Below are 22,867 nucleotides of genomic sequence, written 5' to 3' on the forward strand. Positions count from 1 at the left end.
AAAAGAAAAGTGGGCAGCTATCATCATTTAAGAAAATGTATGCTGCATTAACTGAGACAGCTTTATCAGTTAATTAAGCAGAAGCAGAAAGTAACTCCTGTATTAATTCTGGATTAAGTATGTAATATATGTATACAAATGTAATGACATGTGCAGTAACTGATGTGTTCTGTTCTGCAGAAGTCATTGGGGAAACATGAAAGAAACCAGCAGTGGTCATGTGTTGAATCATTGCTTAAATAGTTTACCATTTATGCCGACTCCTTTTAGGGACAATACAATTCATTTTTCCCTAATTGATCAGTTGTTATTGATTCTGAAATTGTGCAGCTGGTTGGAAAGGCACGTGGTAGAAAAAAAGGCACATTTTGGGGGGCTGGGTTTATTATTTCACCTACGAGCTAGTACACATTTCTGCATGTGAAATTTGTTGTGGAGAGTTATTGATCTCTCCTATATAGTATGTAGAGTACCACTGGTCAACTTGCGTCCTGGTCAACCTGCGGCTAATTCTCTGCACTGGTGTTTGTTTCCTGTTGTCCAATCAATATGAAACTTTCAAATAATTCTGAAGCATCCTTTGGGGCTATAGTTTATAGTATATATGTATCTACAGTAACAACCTTTATATAGTTTTATCTGTGTGGAATAGTGAAATTTACTGGCATAATAAAATAGGACTTCTGAAGCCCAGTTGCTATATGGTCAACTTTCCATTAAGATCATGGTAGTGAGGGCATGCAAGCAGTTCTAATTGTCTTTTTAAAAATGCAGGACCATATCTATAGGAGTTGGGTGTCTACTTTATTTGTCTTTAAACAATATTTAAAATGCTTAACAGTACTAGAAATCAGTGTTTAAAAGAGAACAAATAGAAAAAAAAATCCAAAACCGCAAATACCCTTATGGCAGAGTCAGCTGTTTAGATTCATTGTGTGCTTGCTTGTTGATAAAGTCATTGATAAGGACTGATCCAGATAAAGGAAGGATTGAGTAAGAGAATTGAACTGCACACAAAACCCCTCCCTGTCCTTTCCATCACAGGTGTCAGTAAAACATACCACGCTAACTTTACATTCATCCACATTGACACATTGACTGTGTTTCTCTCACAGTGTTATGAATGTTAATAGAAAAACAGTGATGTTAGAGCAGAATAATACAGGGGGAGGAGAGCTGTAGTCAAATTTGACATTTCAAAATGAACATTATAGGAATCTTAAGTTTTATGTTTACTGCCAACACACTCTCCTAAAATACATTGTAGTAGACACAGTCGTCTGAGGTTTATGCGGTTAAGATTATTAAGAGGGGGGGGGGGGGGCAGACACCGTAGTCCACGACATGGTCATGAGGTCTGGCATTGCGGGAACTACTGAGTTCCAAGGATTAGCCTTTCTACCCTGCTCTGCAATGTTTATCATGGATCTAAAGGATCGGGGCCTCTGTGAACTCTCATCAGGGTGCTGGTGTCCTGGGGAACAAACTCATACCACTCAGTCAGTGCTGCTTGGGAACAAAAGAGCTTTTGAAGTGTAAATATTAGCAAAAAAAAGCTGTCTCGGATGGTGACAGCTCCGGTTTATTACTATCGTAAATTTAATATAATTAAAAATTATGCCCATCTGTGAATATGTTTTAGCATTTTTTTGAGGATAAACACTAAAGTTGATTGGCAACATCCCAGCTCTGTACATTTTATACTTTATTCAGGTATTTAATAGTTTGTCAACATGCAAAAAAACACTTGGTTTCCACAGTGTGTGCCAGCTTTCAATCTTCAGAGGGAAGACTGCAGCTTTTTACGCTAATAGTGTTTACTCTCTCGTCCAAAGTGTGTCTAATAAGGCAATGATTACGTGAGCACTTGTGCTGTTGATAAAGTGACAAGGAATCCGGAAATCCTGAGCTTGTTTACAGAGAGAACTCAGAACACCAGACCAGTTAGCTTCTCCTTTACCCAGCAGCTTGTATATGTACAGATGAGGGTGCTGTCATTGCATGAAACCTGTATACTACATCCAGATTTGATATGGCTTATCCTTTCCACATTCTAACAGCGGCCATACAAGTGGTTATTACAGGAGCAAATTGAATGACAGTGGATCCTATTTTGCGGACACTAGAAAAAGGAGGGGGGGGGATGCTGTATTAGTAAACACCATTCTTCAGATTCCATTTCCTTTTAAGTTTCTTCCTCTCTTCACTGCCGGTAATTATTTTGGAGCTTTCAGGTACCCAGACAGGTGCTTGGAGTTTTGTTATCTTGTCAGGACATGAAAACAATTAAACAATGCTGTGATCATTACGCTGGGGTGAATGAAAGTCAGTTAATACATTTTCAGATTCAATTAAGCAAAAGGGACAATACGGTATGCAGTCACACACAGTTGTAGTTGATTAACTGTTCATTCTTCTTAAGTAGCAGTCTCTTGGCAACAGTTTTTAAATTGCACCCATCTAAACACATCTGATTTGTACAGAGCGCAAGTGAGATGGAAAGGCATTCTGTTTCATGTACAGGCTTGTGTTTTATTCTCGACTCTTGTCAGTCTTTTGGCTCAGCAGGTATGTAAAATACGTCCCATTGATTTCCAATTACTGCTCTCCTGAGAAGCATGAACACTAAATAAGTTGCATTTTTCTGTTCTCTCAGTTTGATGAAGTTTTTATACGCGAAAGCTGCATCTCTGTTGAAACTTTCTTCTGATCTCCCTGTGAGACTCGCAATGGACTTTTCAAAATTCAATTTCTGCATCAATTTTCCTTTTAATATTGTTTGAAAAAAAACTTGAAGGTCATTTGGAGTGAATAAAAGTGCAGTACTTTGGGAATTTCATAATTTTATAAACTATTTTTTAAAAAGCTACATGACATGGGACTGTGTGCGGTTAGCAAATGAAACACAAGCTCACATCACACAGCTTGTCCTGTGCTCCATTTTGCCATGTCCATCAGCACGTTGATTACATTTGATCAGTGCCTGGTTGTTTAAACTGTAGCCCTCTTTGTTTAGGGCCCTGCCTCTGTACTCTGATTCACCACGGCCTCCTTTTCATCAATGGCCCTTCTTTATTCTCAGAGCATGGGCGCGAAAGAGACTGGCAGACAAAGTAGCTGGAAGGAGCGTGATGGTTGTTTAGAGTTCTCAGAAGTGGAGGGGGTTAGCCGGAGTTAGGAAGGGGGTGCGGAGGGGGTGGAAGCGTAGCCTGCTGTCTGTGTAATTGGATTTCTGCCGATTGCTCCCTCTCAAGAGCCAATAGTAGAAAGGCAAGACTGGTGCCAGGCACCCTGAGGTGGAGACGGGAGAGGGGAGACAAGACCATTGATTGAAATAAAATGTGTGTGTGTGTCATATATATATTTGGAGAGCTATTATCATATTATTGTTCCTAATAGTATTGAAATATAAAATAAAATCCAGTGCATTACAATACAAGGACAATAAACAGGAGTTCAAGAAACTATGGAGTTACAGTACGGGTCATTAAGTATATACTTACCAGCTGTCAGTTTGCATCTGTGGATGCCAGGATGTAAACAAATGACGGAAATGTAATTATTATAAAGCTGTACTTTTGTACCCATTCCAACTTGCTTATTAAGGTCTGCTGTCATGTACAGTAGGCTTGTTTTTTCATACCCCTTGTTTGGACGATCATTAAGGAAACAGGCTTATATTTGCCAGTTGCTTAGGGCTTTCTGAAGTCTATTTAACTCTGCAGCTTCAAAAATGTTTTACCCACCACTGTAGGTGAGAGTGTAATGAAACCTGTCATTCCGATTAAGTTAAAGTGTAGGGGTTATGAATTAACAGGAACAACTGTAACAAACAAATCAAAATAATAGTAGCCTGACCTTGTTTTCAGAGGACCTATTGTCTTTTTTTACCTTCAAACTATTTGATGAAATCAGTAGTCTTGACTACCTCAATAGAAATTGCCCCCTGGCCTGTTCATCTTGGTTACGGGTTGTATCAGTAGTCTCTTTCTCATCGTGTCAGCAGGCCTCCAATAAACCAACTGTGTAAACAACTTGCTGTGTACATTCTTACAGTCTGAGCCTGACTGTCTTCAAACCTGAGATACAGCACAGGTCTGGTCCTTTAGGGATTTTAAGGTTTGCAACGCATATCATGTTTCTTTCACAGATTAACCTTTTAGCTTGTGCACACAGTTAATAATAAACTGCCTTTAGTTCTGCATGAAGATGCTCTGGAATAACAACAAAAAAAGAATAAAGACTATCTGTGTCCATAATGACCGTGCGTTAATCTTTATGGCAGTTTTGAAGATGACGGTCTAGTGTAATTTTAGACAGTGCATTCAAAACAATATAATTCTTCTGTGGAATTTAAATAACTAACAAGCCCAGCTCTCCTCTTGGATCTTAGCTCTGTATTATTTTAAGAAAAATACTGAGTACACATGTCCCAGACCTCACAGTCAAAGTACCTGGGGGATCCCAGTGAGTGCTGTGCATGGGGATCTCGTTACGGTAGACAGATGGCATTTCTGTTCCTCTCATTCCCACGGTTAGGTGAGGCAGCTCAGGTTCCGTTAACTCAGGACAATCCCACTGGACGCAGGGCTGCCAGGATGAGTTATCTCTGAATGTTTCCTTTGAAGCAAGACAGTAAACTCAGTTTATGATGGTCATGTTTATAATTGTAACTGCTGGTATCTTTATCCATGGAAGATTGATATTTTGCAAGCCTCTCCTGTTTAACAGGACAGGGTTGAATTTCAATGAAAATGAAGCACTGTCTCTTGGTTGGATCCAACAACTGGTCAAATAAAGTTCAACCCCTGATACTGCCCGGAGCTCATAAAGTACTAAAAGGACCCCACAGCTACAGTAGCATGAGGCCATGGTATCAGAGTTGGGCTACTCTGAACAAAGATATCTAACAGTTAATATTCTTTAAGCTCCTTCTTGGCAATCAGTGTGCTACAGGTGAGACAGGAAGTCATTGTGTACAGTGAACAGAGAATGGCTTCTAATCATTCTAATCTTCGTCAAAACAGTTGTAGGACTGTGAATAGGAAATGGGATGTCAGATAATGATTTACATGAGTAGATGCCTATCATTGAGCTCTTTCACCATTTAGAGAGCCTGCTTAGTTTGTACCTTTGGTCATCTGAAGCACATTAAACTTGCAACTGACCTTTGGAATCACAAGGAGCAAAGTAACTGTTATCAAAATACATGTTTATTTTAAACCTCAGAATGTGTCAGAATGAGGGTACATTCATAGAAATGCAGTGTGCTCTTCAGCCCTGCTGTAGGTTGCAGTATAATTATACATTCTCACCTCAACCCAGCGTTGCACTGTGAGCACACCAGTTGTAGCGTCTCAAGTGGCAAAATCTGAAATTAGAATAACAAATTGCCAGCTTCCTGCCTTTAGCTTTGTTCTTTACAGATGCCAGCAGTCCCTTAGAAATCCCATTGCCAGCACTTTCTAAATGAGCTTGTACTGTAATCTTCCAATTCCAATTAAATCGTATGTTAACTACAAACATTTACTGCACTTTGGGGATTTCAAAACAATAAACACTACCAAGGGTACTAACCCATTTCTAAAAGGGAGTAACATTCTGTGTGATTTTGATTGATTAGCTGGAAGAGTATGAGAAATGATAATTAGCAAAAGAGCGAGATGCAAGCAACTGGCCCAACTGCAAAATTGTACAGTACATATGTCAAAAGAAATAATCTATAGCATACATTGTGCTTGAGTAATATCTCTGTAGAAAGTTTTGTACTGAAGTTACAACTTGTTAATAAAAAAACAAAGATGGATTGCTTAAACCTTTCCAGATTGTTCTTATCTATCACTGCACATTGCCCCGAAACTGTCTTTCTATTAAACAAAGGGTATTTTATTCATACAGTACCTTTGAGTTTACATTAAGTATCACTGGGTGTGGTGGCGAATACACATTAACAGGTAATTTGCAGTAGAAAAGCTCACACTGGAGATGGATCAGCCTGTGTGTGCAGACCTCCTTCAGATTGTGTCCTTAAGGTTCCAGACCTATCTATGCCAGAAATGTCACCCCAGCTGGACAGTAAATAGTTTTCCCCAAGGGAAATGGTATATAACCACCATTGACCGCCATGGTGGCTTGTTTGTTCAGCTGGTTAGTCAACAATGCTTGTTTAGTTTATTAAGGGAGTCATTGTATATGGTAACAGTTACATTTTGTGTGCAAATGTTGCCCTGGTTTTTAACTAACAGCTTTTTTTTATCAAACCTGTGATATTGCATGAGGTTATAATGAAGCTGGTAAAAGTTTTATAATCAATAGTGACATGTTATCTATTTCTAGTTTTGAAAGTAAAACAACCATTAAACATCAGTGCTTTCTGTTGTAGTTCCCCTCACCCTTTCCATCACTCTATTATGAAGTCCAAGAGTAGAGTGTTGAATGTTAAAGAGAATAGAATCTGCTTGCATATTTGTGTGGTCAAACATCATATTCCGAATATTAGCCCTTTTTTAGTTGGCAGCTGAATAGCTCCTTGGTTTCTTTTTCTTACATGATATCCCTTTTGTTTTGTTTCATATATGTTAAGTTTCCTATTTATGAACAGCCAGATCTCTAACAATAATAGTTACTTTTCCGGATTGAATAGTTGTTGTCTGACTGCATTCAATTTGTAGATAATACCCTGCAATAAACACCCAGCAATACTAAACACCAGTCTTTGTTGCATATGTTACTACAGATGGCTTTTCTTTAACCTCCCACTTAATGAATATTTGTGGATTGCACAGATTGACAAATTGCTGGGTCTTTAGAAGAAACAAAAATAAACACTGCATCTTTGTATCGTGATCTCGCTTTATTAAAAGATGGTCAGTTTTCAGTTGCCAATAGCCTTAAACAATGAAAAAAAAGGAACTCAAGAGAAGAGCTGGTTGTGTCGCTGCAACTTTTGAAACAGTGACTGCGTACTCCAAATCTGTTTTGGAGCCTCCCACTTTCTGCACCCAGGGGTTCTGTCGGCCTAAATGGTTTTATGGTGCAAAAAGAAAACGTCTCCTTTTGTTGTGGAAATGAAGAGCCAGGTTTTGGAATTATAATGGTTCTAGTAAAAAGGCCTTTGTGGGTGAAAATGAATAGAAGGCAGGGTAAGGAAAATTTCTCTCAGGAATGGACTGCCCCTTTTAGAATAATAGGACCAGCCCCTTTTTCAGATTGCGATGGATAGCTATTGGTAAATAGTGCAGAGGTTACGAGGGCTATTCTTTCCTTAATCACTGCTAACCACTTTAAATTGACCAGTAATTACTGTCCGAATCCTCTCAAGCACCGCATGGCATCTGGTCTGATCAACTGACAGGAGGAGGATTAAAGATGTGCATAAAGTATTAAAAATAAAAATACAGCCAAGGTATTGATTCTAGCACAACATTACTTAATGCTACAGATGATCTGGACTTTTACAGCATACATTTACAAGTAAAAATAATATGCACAGAACTAAACATTAGATAGCTGAACAGAACTAACTTGCACTTATTATTCTGAGCTCTGCCCCTATCCTGCTTAAGCACAGCTGGACAGGGTATTGTGCACAATACTCACTAAGTGTTTTCCTCTTGCGCCCCATTTTCAAATCAAACTAGTAACTGTCACCATATATACCTATAATAGCAAGAGCTTACCTACACCTTAAGTCTCAAGAGAAAAAAAAAAAACTTGTGCCACCTTAAAACGCAGCCCAAAACACGCCTAATCCATTTCAGAGGGGTGTTTATACAAATTCCATGTTTTTTTCTAAGGACGTGCATATACACTGACACCAGTCAATCACCAAAACCACTCCTACAACCATTTTTAACTGTTCAAGTCACCTATTACAAAAAACCCAGCGACCTTCAAAAAATTAAAGCGACTCTCAATAATAACAAGTCCAGTTGTGCTTATTGCAACTGTGGTGCTGAAGCTGGCAAATAAAAGTGCACAGTCGGTCTTGATGATTGACAGTCATTTAAACGAATGAGAGCATTCTAGCGCTGCTTCAGCCAACGAGGTCTGTCAGAACAGGATGAAATGACTGACGGTGAAACTACACTAGCCTATTAAGGAACCACTGAGTTGACTGACAGCGACCCCTAGCCATTCAGAGCGGAATGGAGACGGAACAGACAGCAAGTATGAATACTACACAGACTAGAGATGATTTCTTAAATTATTATTTTTGGTACAATAGACTTGCAGTTGGGTCTTTAGGCCAGATTCCTGCAGGCTGCCTGCTCTTGTATGTAGACTGCTTTCCTCTAGCCTTGGAGCCAGCCCAAGCTTTAAGATTACACCCAGCTGTGTGAAAAATATGTACTGGGCCTAATCCCTTAGGAATCATGGTTATACATTACATATTAAAGGTCCTTTACATTATTTTATTGATATTTTATAATAGTAAAAAAAAAAAATACCTTCTTGCTCAAGTGATGTTATTTGAAAGCTGTTTAGTATGAATATCAGTGGCAAGGCATCAGCTTTGAATAAGAGATGACAGGTTGTGTTTTGAACAATCAGTTTTTTTTTTTATCAACTCAGTACAATTTAAAAGAGGGTCAGCCCAATTAAAAAAACCCAGCATGTAAGTGTGTAAAAATTGGGATTCGAGTGATGCTTTCATCTTCAAATGTATTATCTATGCACGCAAACCAATCTGTTTGTGTTTTAGGATTCCAAATGCAGACAGCCTCTTAGGGGAAAGCCTTTACTTGAATAGTAGAAGGACTGGTAAAGCTGGCCTCTCCACATTCCTTACCCCGAACAATAGAGGAAATTGCAACATGAATTTGCCATTTACGTAATTGAGGGGAAATCAGGTTTAGGTTGACAGAGATGGCCTGTAACTCATGACATGTCACCTGCAGTGATTTAGCTTTTACAGAAGCAGGGTATACATTTTTATACAAAAAAAAAAAAAAAAGTATTTCACTATTTTTTTTAAAACATAGTCATTTTACTTTAATATACTTCCCAAATTATTCACATTTAAATCATATTCTGAAGTATCTCCACCTGGATTGAGATACTGTGTCAGATGGGTATTTCCTCTTTTAAAAACAACAAAAAACAAACAAAAAAAAGACCTTCTGAATATGAATGTGCTGCTCTCTGACTGTGTAACGTACTGCCTTCGTCTTGAGGTGATGTTGAGTTCCATAGCAACAGTAATTAGAGAGTGGTTGATTGAACCCAAAGGGTTGGCATTGGGCCCAAACTCTGGAGCTGTGTTTGATGCAAATAAAAAAAGTAGTTGTAGGACTATAAGGTAATATTAGCACTCACAAAAGACAAGTTTGGGGTCATGCTTTGTTTGTGGCATTTCCAACCGAATGCAATATTGTCCAAGGCTGAGGACTGGGTATACAATAGAGTAGTATGTACAGTGGTCATTCCTCTCCAACAAGTCCCTTTACTAGTTGGAAACTTGTGTATTTTATTATTTGAGCTTTACCTATACTTTGTGCTACCTATACATTGCAAGACTATTATTATTATTATTATTATTATTATTATTACTATTATTTATTTCTTAGCAGACGCCCTTATCCAGGGCGACTTACAATCGTAAGCAAATACATTTCAAGTGTTACAATACAAGTAATACAATAAGAGCAAGAAATACAATAACTTTTGTTCAAGCAAAGTACAAGTGTGACAAACCACAATTCAATAATACAGCAGATAATAGTGATAGTTACATCAGGATATGATTAAATAGTGATAGTTACATCAGGATGTGATTAAATACAAAGTACTACAGGTTAAACACTTGGCAGATTACAGTATTCTGAAGTACAGGATATGACTATGCAAATAGTGTGCTACAGTACAACGTCGCATATCCGACCCCATGTGGACTGGGGTATAGGCGGATATGTGAAAAAGTCGGATTTGCAAGCATCTATAAGCCATCTCCATGCAAAGCTTTAAAATAAAAAAAATACAAAAATACAAAACAAACAGTAAATGTACAGTAACCTGCAACTGATTGCTTCTTTCTTAACTCTAGAAGTCCCTGCTTCCCAGGTTCTACTTTCTTAATATCTCTGTCATGGTACTTTGAGTGCTTTCTTGATATTGCCAACAGCCGATAAGAAGCTTGGTTTCAATATTGCTTCGGCTATTTTAAACAATTTAAAATAATTTTTACTTCAGCCTTGTTTTTAATTCTGTATTAAAGGTAGATATTGTGAACAATTGACTGTACTGGTTCCTTATAATGGTGCATCTTGCTTTTAATCTGTCTAAGCTTTACTTCCAGTCCAGCCTGAAACTCTCATTTCTTAGCCAAGCAGTAACCTGTTGAACTGTTTTGTTTAACCACCTTATGAATTGTGTATATGCAGCAATGTTACAGGGGTTTACCTAATCAGCTTTTTAAACTTGAAATTCAAGCTTTTAATAACTCAATAACCTTAGATGCCTTTAACCCTTCCCTCTAAATCAGGATAAATATTCTTGCAACCAGCTGGCAGAAAGCACTGTTAAGGTTCCACAGTGTGCATCAGTACGCCATGCCATCTGTCTGAAGCCATTGTTCAGAAAACAAAAGGGCCAAGGTCCTTTTAAAACCCCCTGCAATGAATACAACTAGAGCGTCTCCTGCTTTGGGCTCGATGCATGGGATGTGCACTTACTGGAACTTCTGAGTGTGAATGCTTATTCTATTTATTTATTTACTGATACGTTTGTTAAATTAAGCTCTGCTGTCGTACATTTTACAATAGCTGGCAGACCTTTTAAATGGTGCTATTGCCTTGATGGGAGACATTTTATACTTAAGGTTAAAACAAATGACACACTTTAAAATACAGGTATATTAACTACATGTAGTTGCACTATAAAGTAAACATGACATATTTGAATTTGCAGTATTGACTATAAAGGAATTATTGATTCCTCATAATACAGTCAATGTGCATTATGTTCTGTAGGCTTTGCTGTGTCGCTTGATGATCTTACAGTCATGTCGCTAAACATTTTGTAGATTTTTGTTTTTAGTTGAAATGCCCCAGAAAAGGTGTAATGAATGTTGATAGTAATTAGGGTCTAATCCAAACCTTGATTGGGGTAGGCACTAACATAGGTTTACCTCAGGAGATTATTATGGAGGTCTGCTGTGAGCTTTGTGAATAGGTTTCATTGTCCGTTATCCAGCAGGCCTGCTTAAAAGGGTCAAGGAAGGCAGCTTCTGAAATATGATACATTTTGTTACAATGTTGTGGCAAATGCTTTGATCATATTGAAAGCAGATTATTTCGCTTTTGCTTTCTGAGGGATTTCCAGACTGAATTTCGTTTTGCCATGATGAGAACTAGGTTCCTTAACTGTTATCCATGGTTTGGTTTGCTGTTGTGGTTTTGTGTGTCATTCAGATAAAATAAATTATTTAATTTTCCAATTTTTCAAGACGTAATATACAAATATATTCAACATTAATATATAAATGTACCAACCAGTCCTTCCTTTAGATAAACAAGCAAATCCAGGGTAGGGTATGTACTATAATAGTCCAGATGGCTATATGGCTTGACTAGTTATTTTTTCATGCCTTTGATAATAAAAAGAAATGCATGGATAAACCATTGGTTTACATCTTATTTGTGGTTTGTGAATAAGGTTTATATGTGTGTGCATTTCATTAGTGGTCATATGTGTTTGAATTCTTAGTTCAAAGTTCTGACCATTGCTAAAACTGATAAATACTTGTTTGAAGTTTCTGCTGGGCTGTGATTGATTGCCAGTACTGATTTTAACTTGTAAAAACACAGCTCCAAGTTATCTGGAGAGAAGAAATGGAACGATTTGCTCCACATAGAAAATGTTTTCTTTGATATGAGAATATTATTTTGATGTGTCGTTACACACTATACAGTGACATTGTATTGTTTGCCTCAATTCATATTTCTAATGAAGTCACTGAGTGCAGTTGGGGATTGGGAGATGTAAAGAGTTAGCCCATGCTAGCCATAGAGATCTATCTCTCTCTCTCTCTCTCTCTCTCTCGCTCTCTCTCTCGCTCTCTCTCTCTCTCTGAAATATTACAAATTTAAATCAACAGGGAATGAGTGGAGTAGTTTTCATACAGTTTCCTTACAGAGACCTAAAAACCATGGCAATAGTGTCTAATTGCTTACTAAAACTCTAAACTATGTACTATATATGGTTCAGATCGAGGGGTAGTTTTTTGTTATCATGTTTATTCTTGCTGCTCAAGAAGATTTAGCTAAAGGGAACATCTTGTTAGTTTGTATTTGCCGGCTGAGTAGTAAAATCTATTTTTTCCCTCAGAGAACGGCAGACCTCTGGGTATGTGTCCTCAGTTTGGAATGAAACTAATTATTGGCCTTTGCTGGCAATACAGATCACTATTCGGGAAACAGTATAAAGAGAAAACATTTCTGATATATTGCTATGACTAAATAGGAATTAAATATTAAACATCTATTTGCCTAATTAAATGGAATGGAATGGGTATGGAAGCTACCCCGAAACTAAAAATCAGTTTCTCTCATTATGCACTATGCTGTACACATTAGTGTGGTCCTCCTAAGCCCCCTTAATATAATGGCCTTGCTTTTGCTGCAGATGTTCTGGCTGGAATCCTATCCAAAGAGCCCAGTCAATAGATTTAGCATGACTCGGAGATCAGCTATTTTAAACAAAAGAAAATGTACAAAGCCTACAGTTTCTATTATTGCACACGAACAGTTAATGAAGAGTTGCTCACATTGGAAGCTTGATAAGGATATAGCATATATCTACTGCAATGTTGTGTTTTTTTTTTTTACTTTCATACCAGCTTCTGTATTTGATATGCCTGTCATAAATGCTGCTATATAAAAAGCATTTTCTGTTTCATTTTACTGTTAGGATATGTAACAGGGCGATGTTACCCGAGTCCGATACAAAGCAGTGGATGTTGGCACACACTCCAATCTGAAATAAAATACATGTATATTCCACATACATATTGTTAATAACAGTTTACATTTTTAGTAAAACTTTTTAATTTGCCATGCTAGTAATTGCAAAAACAGACATGTGAAGGAAATAAATGGTTTTGAAATTCCCCTGAGAAATTCTACTGGAGCAATTCTCCCAAGTCCTGAAATCCTATTGTTGTTGTTGTTGCCCATTTCAAGTCCCTAGCCGGATGCAAAAACAAACCAGACAGAAGAAGACCATATGCCTCATTATGTTAATATACAGATTTTCACAGTAAGATGATTATAGAATTTGAGGACAGTATTAAAAAAACTAAAAATAAAAAATATGGGGAGGTGCCGGGGGGGGAATGATGTATCGCATAGCCAATCCAAAGCCAGTTGGCACAAACAGAAATCCAATATTCGCCACTGTCATCTTTCATGCCATGGTATCATTTGTTAATCAGACAGAATATGTGGTGTTTGCAGTATGCAGCGAGACCAACCAGGCAGCTACATTGCAAGCTTTAAAATCTGACTAATGTAATAATTGGTGCAGTCGCCATTGTTTTTAATACATTTAATACATTAAGCTGTAGTGATCTAGTATTTGTCATTGAGAACATATATTATCCCCTGCGGAAAGAAAGATTATGAGATATTGCATAAGATACCTGATCCACTGAACATATGAAGGTGGGGCAGCCCGCTTCCAAGTAACAGAATCGGGTGTCTAGCCAGCAAGGTTGAAAAAGCCACGGCATTTGATTGTATCCTAGAGAGGGGGGTGTCACTAGATGCAAAACCAAATAGCACAATCAGTGGGACAGGATCAAGGGACAGTGCAAGATCTGGGAAAGGGTTTCAAAAATAGATGCCTGAAATGGAGCCAACCTGGAACTGGACCAAAACATATGAATGAGTGAGTCAGGAGCCTGCCTACATCTGTGACAGGTTGAATCAAAGTCCAGATACATCTTGGCAAAGATTTTTTTAGGTAGATGAATACACTGCAAAACTTTGAATTGTATTAATCCCTGTTGGGCACAGACAGATGAGGAGTGCAGATACTATATTAAATGTAGCTTGTGGTGGTGTTGACCTACTTTTTCATAGTGATATCATAATTCAAGGTGCTGGATGGCAGTAACCATGTTATAAAAATAAATAATGCTTAGAGACCATTAAGGAAGCCCAAAGAATGAGGTAATGGGAGTAGAATATGTGTGTGTGTGGAGGAGCGGCTGGTGTATGTCGCAAGAGGCGTTTGAAAACAGACACGTTTCCAGTTGTATATTTTTAAATCAAAAGCATGTCCGTAGTCTAGAATTCAATAGTTGTATACTGTAAGCTACAGTCTTTGTTTTCAAGTTTATTAAAGATTCAGTTGATGACAAGATTGTCTGAAATTAAATCACTGTATTAACTACTTCAATATTATAACAGATAATTCCCAATTCAGAAGTTTAGGTTTATTCATATGAGAAAAAAAAAAACTGTTTGCAACTTGCTGTGACCTCCAAGTAAACGTTACATAAAGCATTTTAAACTAGTTTAATCCATTAAATTCACATGCTTTCACAACAGATTTGTCGTAATCTAGAAAGCATCCAGAAGAAGGTACTGTACCTAATGGAAAGTGTGAAGCCAGGAGTCTGCTGAACAAGAAGAATCTTAAGGTGCTTTTAAAGTATTCGAAAAGATCCTGTTTCGTTCCAACATGGTCAAACCAAGCAATTCCTCCCTTATTGCAAAACTGCTTGGTATTGCTATACTGACCCTGAACAGAACACTGTTTATGAATTCTCCAATGTTCTATGTTTATGAATTATCCTGCTACACCACCTTCAGTGTCAACTTTTAAGCTGCATTTCAAAACATCTGTTTTTTGAATTTGTGCATAGGGACTGGTACAGTATCCAATGATGCAAAACTATTACAAACACAATAAATGCACTTGGCTACAGTCTTGGTAACAGATTTCAAAGATAGAATTGCCATTTTTCGTCATTGAATAGTTCAAGATAGATTTGGTATCGAGTAAGGTGATTAAAGTAATGTTAAAAATCGATGTTTTGAGGCATATAATATTGTGTGAAGCACAAAAGAAAAACAAAGCGGACCGCATTTAAGATTTGAAAAAGATTCTCCTCCCACTGTGATTGTCAATTCTTTAGCCTTTGTGTATGAAACTTTCAAAACATTCCACCTCTGTATACATAGTACGAGCTTTGGTTAACAATCCGTTAATGCCATATCTCTACGATCTTCTTAACTTGATAGTCATTTTGCAGGAACAAACCCCTGCACTTCGAATAATATGTCTGTGCATGAATGCAAAGGAAATTGAAATTCATATTTGAAATATTAAGCATTCAGGACCTAGTATTCAGGAATGAGAATCCGCAATATGATTGAATGCAATTGAATAGTGATTGATGCAATATAACATATGATTTAATGACAGTAATAAATTTGACCGGAGGCCCTGTCCAGGGTGCACGACTGCTACCCGTATTGCTGGCCGGCCAGGCGAATACAAGAACCTTGTCACGCAATCCTGGTGCCACGGATAGAAAGTGGCTATGGGCCACCTTCCCCCAGACAAGGTGGAGACAGGGGAGGAGGCCAAAACAAAAAAGAAGCGTCATGAATGTAAGCCACACACAGTTTTTATGCTGGCGCTTGGAAATGATGTGTTGATTAGTGGGTGCATTCTCCTTCTGGAAATACAACCAAGTTTACAATTTTGAATGTTTTTTTTTTTTGTGTGTGTGTGAGTGGAATGTTCAGGTATTCTGATTCCTATTCAGTTCATTTAATGTACAATTCATGCTTATGCCCTGATAATGCCATATTCTAATTGGGACTAGAATATTATGCTCCTTGCGCATACTGGCTAAAAAACACATTTTGCATTCCTCTGCCTTTTAAAATGCCTAGGGGAAATATGGTTGCAAATAAAATATTGCCAAGCCATCTTAAAAAAAAAAAAAAAAATGTTACTAGCCTAATCAGTTGAAAACATTCATTGCAGTTTGTGACTTTTCAATGTAATTTGCTCTTTGTGATTTTCTTTGGAAGTGATATGTCTACTCAGAGTCTCTTCTGCCACTGCTAATTGGCAAATGATGCAAATATGCCCTTGAGGCTCCTTACTAGAAGGAACAGAAGGGTGGAGATTAGATTGTATCATTTGATTCAGGACTGCTGAACCACAGTCAGTGCCTCACCTTGCTTACTGACGTGTGGAGTTATAATTTGTTCCAAAACTGAATCTGGTCAGAGTAGTGTCATATTAGAAGGTAGTTGTGCAAGATTTTTTTTTTTTTTTTTTAAGTCCACAACAGAGAGAAGATGGCAGATGAAGGTACCACACAGTACCACACATGAATTGCTTGGAGTTGCCTTCATTTGTCTTTAGGAGGGTTGCCATCATCAATATCATTAAAAACAGCAGAAAAACATTGCATTTTAACAATGTTTTTTTTTCACAGCAGTAAAATGGTCGACTGGATTTACAATTTATAGGGTATTAACATTTGGTGTTAATACCCTATAAATGAGTGGACTGTTCCCTCCTTGGCTGACACGTTATGTCTAGTCTCCTACTAGACATAACCCTGTTAACCCCAGTGGCAACCATTCTTCACCAGCGCACCTTAAACTAACATTCTTCTGTCAGACTTTTTTTTGTACAGTATTGAGCTGGTTTTGGGCAAATGTAGCCATTGCTTTTCAAGCCGATTCAAATGATGCTACCAAAAGGCCTGTTTTTCAGAGAACAGATCAGTCACAGACTAGGTACAAGTAACATGTGGCGTCTCAGTACTGCAGAGAGCAACAATGCTGTCAAACACAGAAGCATTGCTTTATCATAGTAGACTGGGGTTACTGGGTGCATCATTTCTGTTTGCAAATAGGAGTGACTTCAGCTTTTAATGGTAGTCGTCTTCACCTCAAACAGAAAGGTCCAGGGTCCGATTGTTTAGGCTGTGCACATAGCCTGGTTAATAATTGAGAGTGAGCCTTCCGTATCAGTGTAAAGTATGGATTGAAATGTCACATGCAGGCGATGACCTTGTTGAAACCAAAGCTGGTCAGTGGCTGTCTCAATGAGACCCAGAATGCATTGAACAAATACCTTTTTAGTAGAGACAGACCCTATTTTTTCATAATACAAATCAGTTATTTGCCAAATCAAATCAAACAGATCGGTATTTGCCAGACCTATGGTCTAGCTACAGTAAAGTGAAATGTGAATTTGGGTTGCAAATAAAATATAAATTCCTTTTGTAGTGGAACGCTGACAAATGTTTTTTGATTCAAAAACACTTCAAGAAAGGAGTACCTCCAATCATATAAGCAAGTGACTTCGGACCAGGCCTCAGTACAGTTCAGTGCATATGTTTATATCGGAAAATACAGATATCCGCGGAGTCAGTTCAAAAGAGATGAAAAGACTGACATAACTTTACAATGTTTGATATTTATACCTTTGTAAGCAATTGTTGACCCCCCCCCCACTTCAACCTGACTAATTTCTGTCCAATAATCGAGGTAGTCGTTCTCTTATTACACATGGCGAGCCTACCACACACTTCTTCTGTGGTAAAGTGGGCGGTGCTCTCTGATAATGGTCTGCCACATTCTACATGCAGCAGGGTGCATCCATCTTGTCTATTAAAATACCCCCGCCCCCCCCCCCCCCCCCCCCCGTCTCGGGGTCAACCACACCTCCCCCCTCCCCCGTCTCAGGGTCAGCCATGTTTAATGAGAGGATTCTAAACTTGGACAATACTGCATTAAAAAGACTATAAAAGCACATTCACACACAATTTAAACATAATGATTAAAAACAACTTAACTATAAAAGACACACACATACACATAATGTAATAATTAATAACATAATTAATACCTCATGCAGAAAGCCATTACTACATTGTATTAAAAGAATAGGCCACATTGCTGCATTAATCTGTTTTGAAAGCTAATTTGTTCATTATAGCAGAGAATATACTGTAAAAATATATTAGCTTATACTGTAGAGTATTTAACGGGAGATTCTAAAACAGTCCAAGTAACCCCAACTAAGCATTGGCTTTCACCAACCAGTGTTATTTGATTAAAGCTGCATAATAGCCTCAGTAAGGACTGGTGCTAAATGTCAGGAATCTTTGGCAGATACTCTTTGCAGATTTACTGGATTGTAATGGTCTAGTTTCTTCTGCACATCTTGTTTACAGTTCTTGCCTGTATTTATTTAAAGGTATACTTTGTACCATCTCTATTTTATAGTATTGTTTCTGATTGCGTCATTATTTACCAGGCTTAACCTCAATTGTAGCAAAAATGCTCAATTTGTGAACTGAGCAGAATATGACATCGTCATTGAGCCATTTCACATTGTTACTGAGCGTTTTAGAGCAGCTGCCTCTCTGCAGTGCCTTCTTAAAACATTCCAGCCTGGATAGCCCCCAATTACAGCTCACCTCACAATGCTAACCTTAAAGGTAGTGTTAAACGGTTTGAAATCCAGAGACAATCAGTTTAAATTACTACTGTCCTTACAGGAGAGACAGAAGAAAACAAGAGTTAAAGCATGACTGTCTGCACCATCATACCTATCGATTAAAAAACCTTTCTGTGAGTCCATGATATTTTAAAAGGGCAAGACACTTTTGTTAAATGGAGTTCCAATTGGAAGCTCTTAATAGGTGTGGAACAACAGAAGGAATGGGTTATTCTAGTATCGAACATTCCGACATTTCAGAGTGGAGAAAGTGTGTCAGAAAAAGGAAACGGCAAAGTGATAGGACAGATGGTGAAAATGGCACTGAAACTTATAAAGGGGAATTGATTTGAAAACCTTAAGGACTACACGTTTAGGTGTCTTACCTGTGTAATAGCTGCCTTTTTGTGGTTCTCAGAACAACTTGACATAACTTTTTGTAGGCATAGTTCTACATGGTAATTTTGTGTGGACCTCATCTTTAAACTGAATGTGTGATGGATTGAAATCGACAGCTATGTGGGTTCTGCAAATCTCACTTGACCTCTGGAGATGTGCGCAAACTGTACAATTAAAGTAAAGGTAGCCTCTTCTGGAAGTGCTCTCGGATTCCCTGTCTTTCATTCATGATTGCTCAGCACACAGTTGGTCTGCCTTGGCGACACTGACAGGGCTTAACATCGTTCCCAGCCCATATGGCTTCTTCCAAGCTGAGCCTTAAGAAATAGCAGACACGTCTCTTAAGTGGGTCACTGAAATGGTGCAATCTGGTCCGACATACAGAGGCTATAAGGACAGGTCCCTGTACTCTGCAGAACCTCCAGCATGCAGTTTACCATTCTAACCTTACAAGATTTACATTTCTGTAAAGAAAAAAACAAAAACAATGTGAGCTGTTCAAACTTAGCACAGTTAGGTTTTTGCAACCCTTGCATACTTCTTAAATTGTGTGCTTGTCACTGTATGTATTTTAATCTATGCACATTTCTAATGTAGGCTGTGGTTTACGTTGTCTCAAGAAAAATAGGTATCTTCTGTCATAGTGTACATACTGTGTTAACATCCAGTGAGATTTTGTTTTTAAAAGCAACCATCATATCATTTTAAATAAGGCCTTTGTACTATATAGTAACTAAGACATTATACAGTATTTAGGAAACAATTTACTGTACATCATTTCTAAATATAATTTTATTTTTAATTTAAAGGTTTTTTTTAATTTTATTTAGTAAGACATGAGGTGTCAGATGTTTGCTGTGCTGGTTTTCAGAAGTTGAAATATGTACTGCCAGCGGGACCTTTTGAATTCAAGGGGGAATGTTTTGCCGGGCGACTGTATTTAAATGAACCCTTTGAAAATTCATTTATTATGTGCATATTCTGTACAAATTAAAATAAAATAAAAACAGCACATGGATTGGATTCAACTAGTTATGTTCTACTTATATAAAAGAAATATGTGTGTTGGAGGCTGGGGGGTTATTTCTCCATAATCCTCTGAGTTTCCCAGTTTTAACCAATGCAGAACAAAGGAAAAGCACATGTTGGTCTTTAAGCTTACACTCTGATTTATATTTAATCCATAATAGACATACACTTTTATTAAACCCTATAAAATAAACGCAAACAAAGGGATTCCCCCTTGTAATCTCATTAAATTGTTAGCAGTTTATGCTGAGCTGTGTTTGTGAGAAGAGTCCCCTGTCAGTTGAAGACTCTTTAGTAACATTGTCTGTATGGTTGTAGCCTGTGATAACCCTGCAGTTATATTTGGAAAAGGGTCCTTGCACATTTCCAGACTCTTGTCCCCCCCCCCCCCCCCCCCCCTCAGCCCAGACAACCGGGCTGCCTGATAATCGTCTTGAGTGCTTGATGGAGGTCAGGTGACCAGATGTAGTGAGATTAAAGGGTCACAAGGGAGGCAAAGAGGATTAGTAATAGGTAGGCAGCCTGGCTGTCTGTTTACTGTAATTCTGAGAGTTATACCTTTTTTTCTTGTTTGTTTGTTTGTTTTTGTGAGGAGTATATGAATCTACACCAAAAAAAAAATGAGATCCCTGAGACGAGGAATGAAGAGCACAGCTTTTATGTGCTATTGGCTGTTTACTCTCCATAATTATATAGAGGAAATCCTCTATATACCCTGAACGTAAAGCAGTTTCGAGTTAGAATCGGATAGCGGGTTTCAAAGCCCTGTTTTTTGCACAACATAGGGCCCTTTTGGGTAAACCACAATTTAGAAATGCTTTCCAATATTACCCTTCCCTAAAACTTAACTATTTAACATTAAATGCATAGAACAGAACAGATCTAATTTCAGAAGCGAGTTAATGGTGCTGTTCAGTGAGATCTGTTATACATCCACCATAGGATAAAAGAACAACACTGCCAGGAATTGCAGGTCTGGGAAGATAAGGTCAGTTAAGCTGAGATAATGTGACCGTGGACTGTGTTCAAGCTGAGGCCCTTAGTTATTCTTTAAAAGGCCAAACTTATCTTGGGACCACTGATGCATACAACTCTCTAACTGAGGTGTTATCAAACTGTGACGCACTGATCTGAGGCATGAATGCATCTTAACTAGTTTGCGACTGGAAAAGGCACTCAATCCAATCTGTTATATAACATTTTAGATTCTGTGCATTTTATGGCATTCATGTTGACAGATAGCATGGATTTGTGGACCTTTATGAGCTGTATAATGGGAACGCTCATGTTTGACATTTTGACACGCAGACCTGTTGGTTATGAACAATCTGAGACAATGCAGATCACATATGGTACAGATGTTTCATTTGATGACACATTCCGTTTTTAATGTATTTATTTTACACCTTAAGGGAATACGTGAAGGAAAAAAACAGCAAGTATATAAATGACTATTACTGTTAAAACAATACTGTATAGCTCATATACTTCTGAAATGAACACAGGGAAGTTATTGCAGAACCAAAGACAGAACATGTGACAAAGCAGGAAATAAACAGATTTACAACAGGGCCCAGTGGAGCACTTAATGCTAATTTATTTATATTTATATTAATAATGGCTATAAAGAACTTAAAAATCAACCATGGGAGAAAACAAAATGACATCTTGTTCAAGAAGGTGATATATCGCTTCAGTAAATTACTCTGTCGTAATCGCTTGAACCTTTTAACAAACAGTTCCTCATGTTTTCTGTCTAATACCTTTCCAGGGAATTTACAATGATTGCAGGCCCATTTATAATGAAATGTATCAAGACACAGATATCTAGTAAGGTTATACAGTAGATGCAGGGTTTTTTTCTGAAATATTAATCAGTTATTAAAGATTTATACAGTGCAGTTAAATTGTTTTAATCTGTCATTTACTTTTGTTATACATTCTAAATTGATTATGTATTATAAAATAAACTGTATTACTGCAGACAATTGTTTACTTGATGTGAGGAAGCCTAAAATGCAATGCAGTTTTACTGAAACCTGTAAAAGTCCTGAAAAGCTTCAATTAATGAACTGCATCTGGTGCATATTAAGACTTGGTGCTGAAAGAAAGGAGTATTTTCTTTTACATCTTTAGGGCTGTGCTTCTAAAGGTGCCCCATTTTCATTCTTTAGTCCTGTCAGTTGAAAGAAATGCTGATGGTGGAGAATGGGCTGCTTCTGAGAAGCTTTCTAGTGCCCTGATAAATCAGAGGTCGTAGCAAGGAATGCTGGGAATTAACTTGGTATCGCTGTGTGGCAGGAGGTGCTTTCTTGACATTGAAAATGTTAAAATAAAACACATTTTTTTGAAACCCAGCAGTATTGATATCCCAATGTTTACTTACCTGTGGTTCCACAAACATTTTAAAATATATTTAATTACCTTGTTGGTACCATAATAATGTAGTTTGAATTTTTTAATACTGAAGCTGCACTTGGAAACAAAGCTAACCTGCAGCTGTTGACAAAGCATGGAAATTACATTAATATTATATGCTTGCTGTTAATATTTAACAACCCTTTTCTCAGGGAGAAATAATACATACTTTTTCAGGTTTACCTGAATCTTTGTCATCTCAAATGAAGCCAGATTAGTTTTGTATTTTTTTTTTAAACTTTACCTTAGCATATTTCTTAAGCCAGATGTTAGATGTAAGAGTCTGACATTTTCTTTTATTATTATAATGTATATTCTGTTTTACAGCATGTCTGCTAAACTATATTTATTACGTAGTTTAAATACTTATAAATATAGTCATGTTTATTTTGGACGTAATAACAAATGACCATGGGCCGTTATAGTTAATTGCTTAATATCCAGTATTTGGGGAATATCCTTTCCTAAAAGTATGAGAGATGTTCTGGTGGTCACTGAGTTACTGGTCAGAGGTCAAAAGAAGTGTTAAATGAATTGGTGG

At 37.6% G+C, this 22,867-nt stretch overlaps 1 protein-coding gene across 3 annotated transcripts in view; it reads left to right on the forward strand.

The window, feature by feature from the left end:
* The window catches only part of LOC131697610 (coiled-coil domain-containing protein 85C-A-like), a 41,520-nt gene that overhangs the window by 2,876 nt on the left and 15,777 nt on the right, over positions 1-22,867 (forward strand). The window lies entirely within an intron of this gene.

The sequence above is a fragment of the Acipenser ruthenus genome, chromosome 15, assembly GCF_902713425.1.
Source record: "Acipenser ruthenus chromosome 15, fAciRut3.2 maternal haplotype, whole genome shotgun sequence".
NCBI classification, from domain to species: Eukaryota; Metazoa; Chordata; class Actinopteri; order Acipenseriformes; family Acipenseridae; genus Acipenser; species Acipenser ruthenus.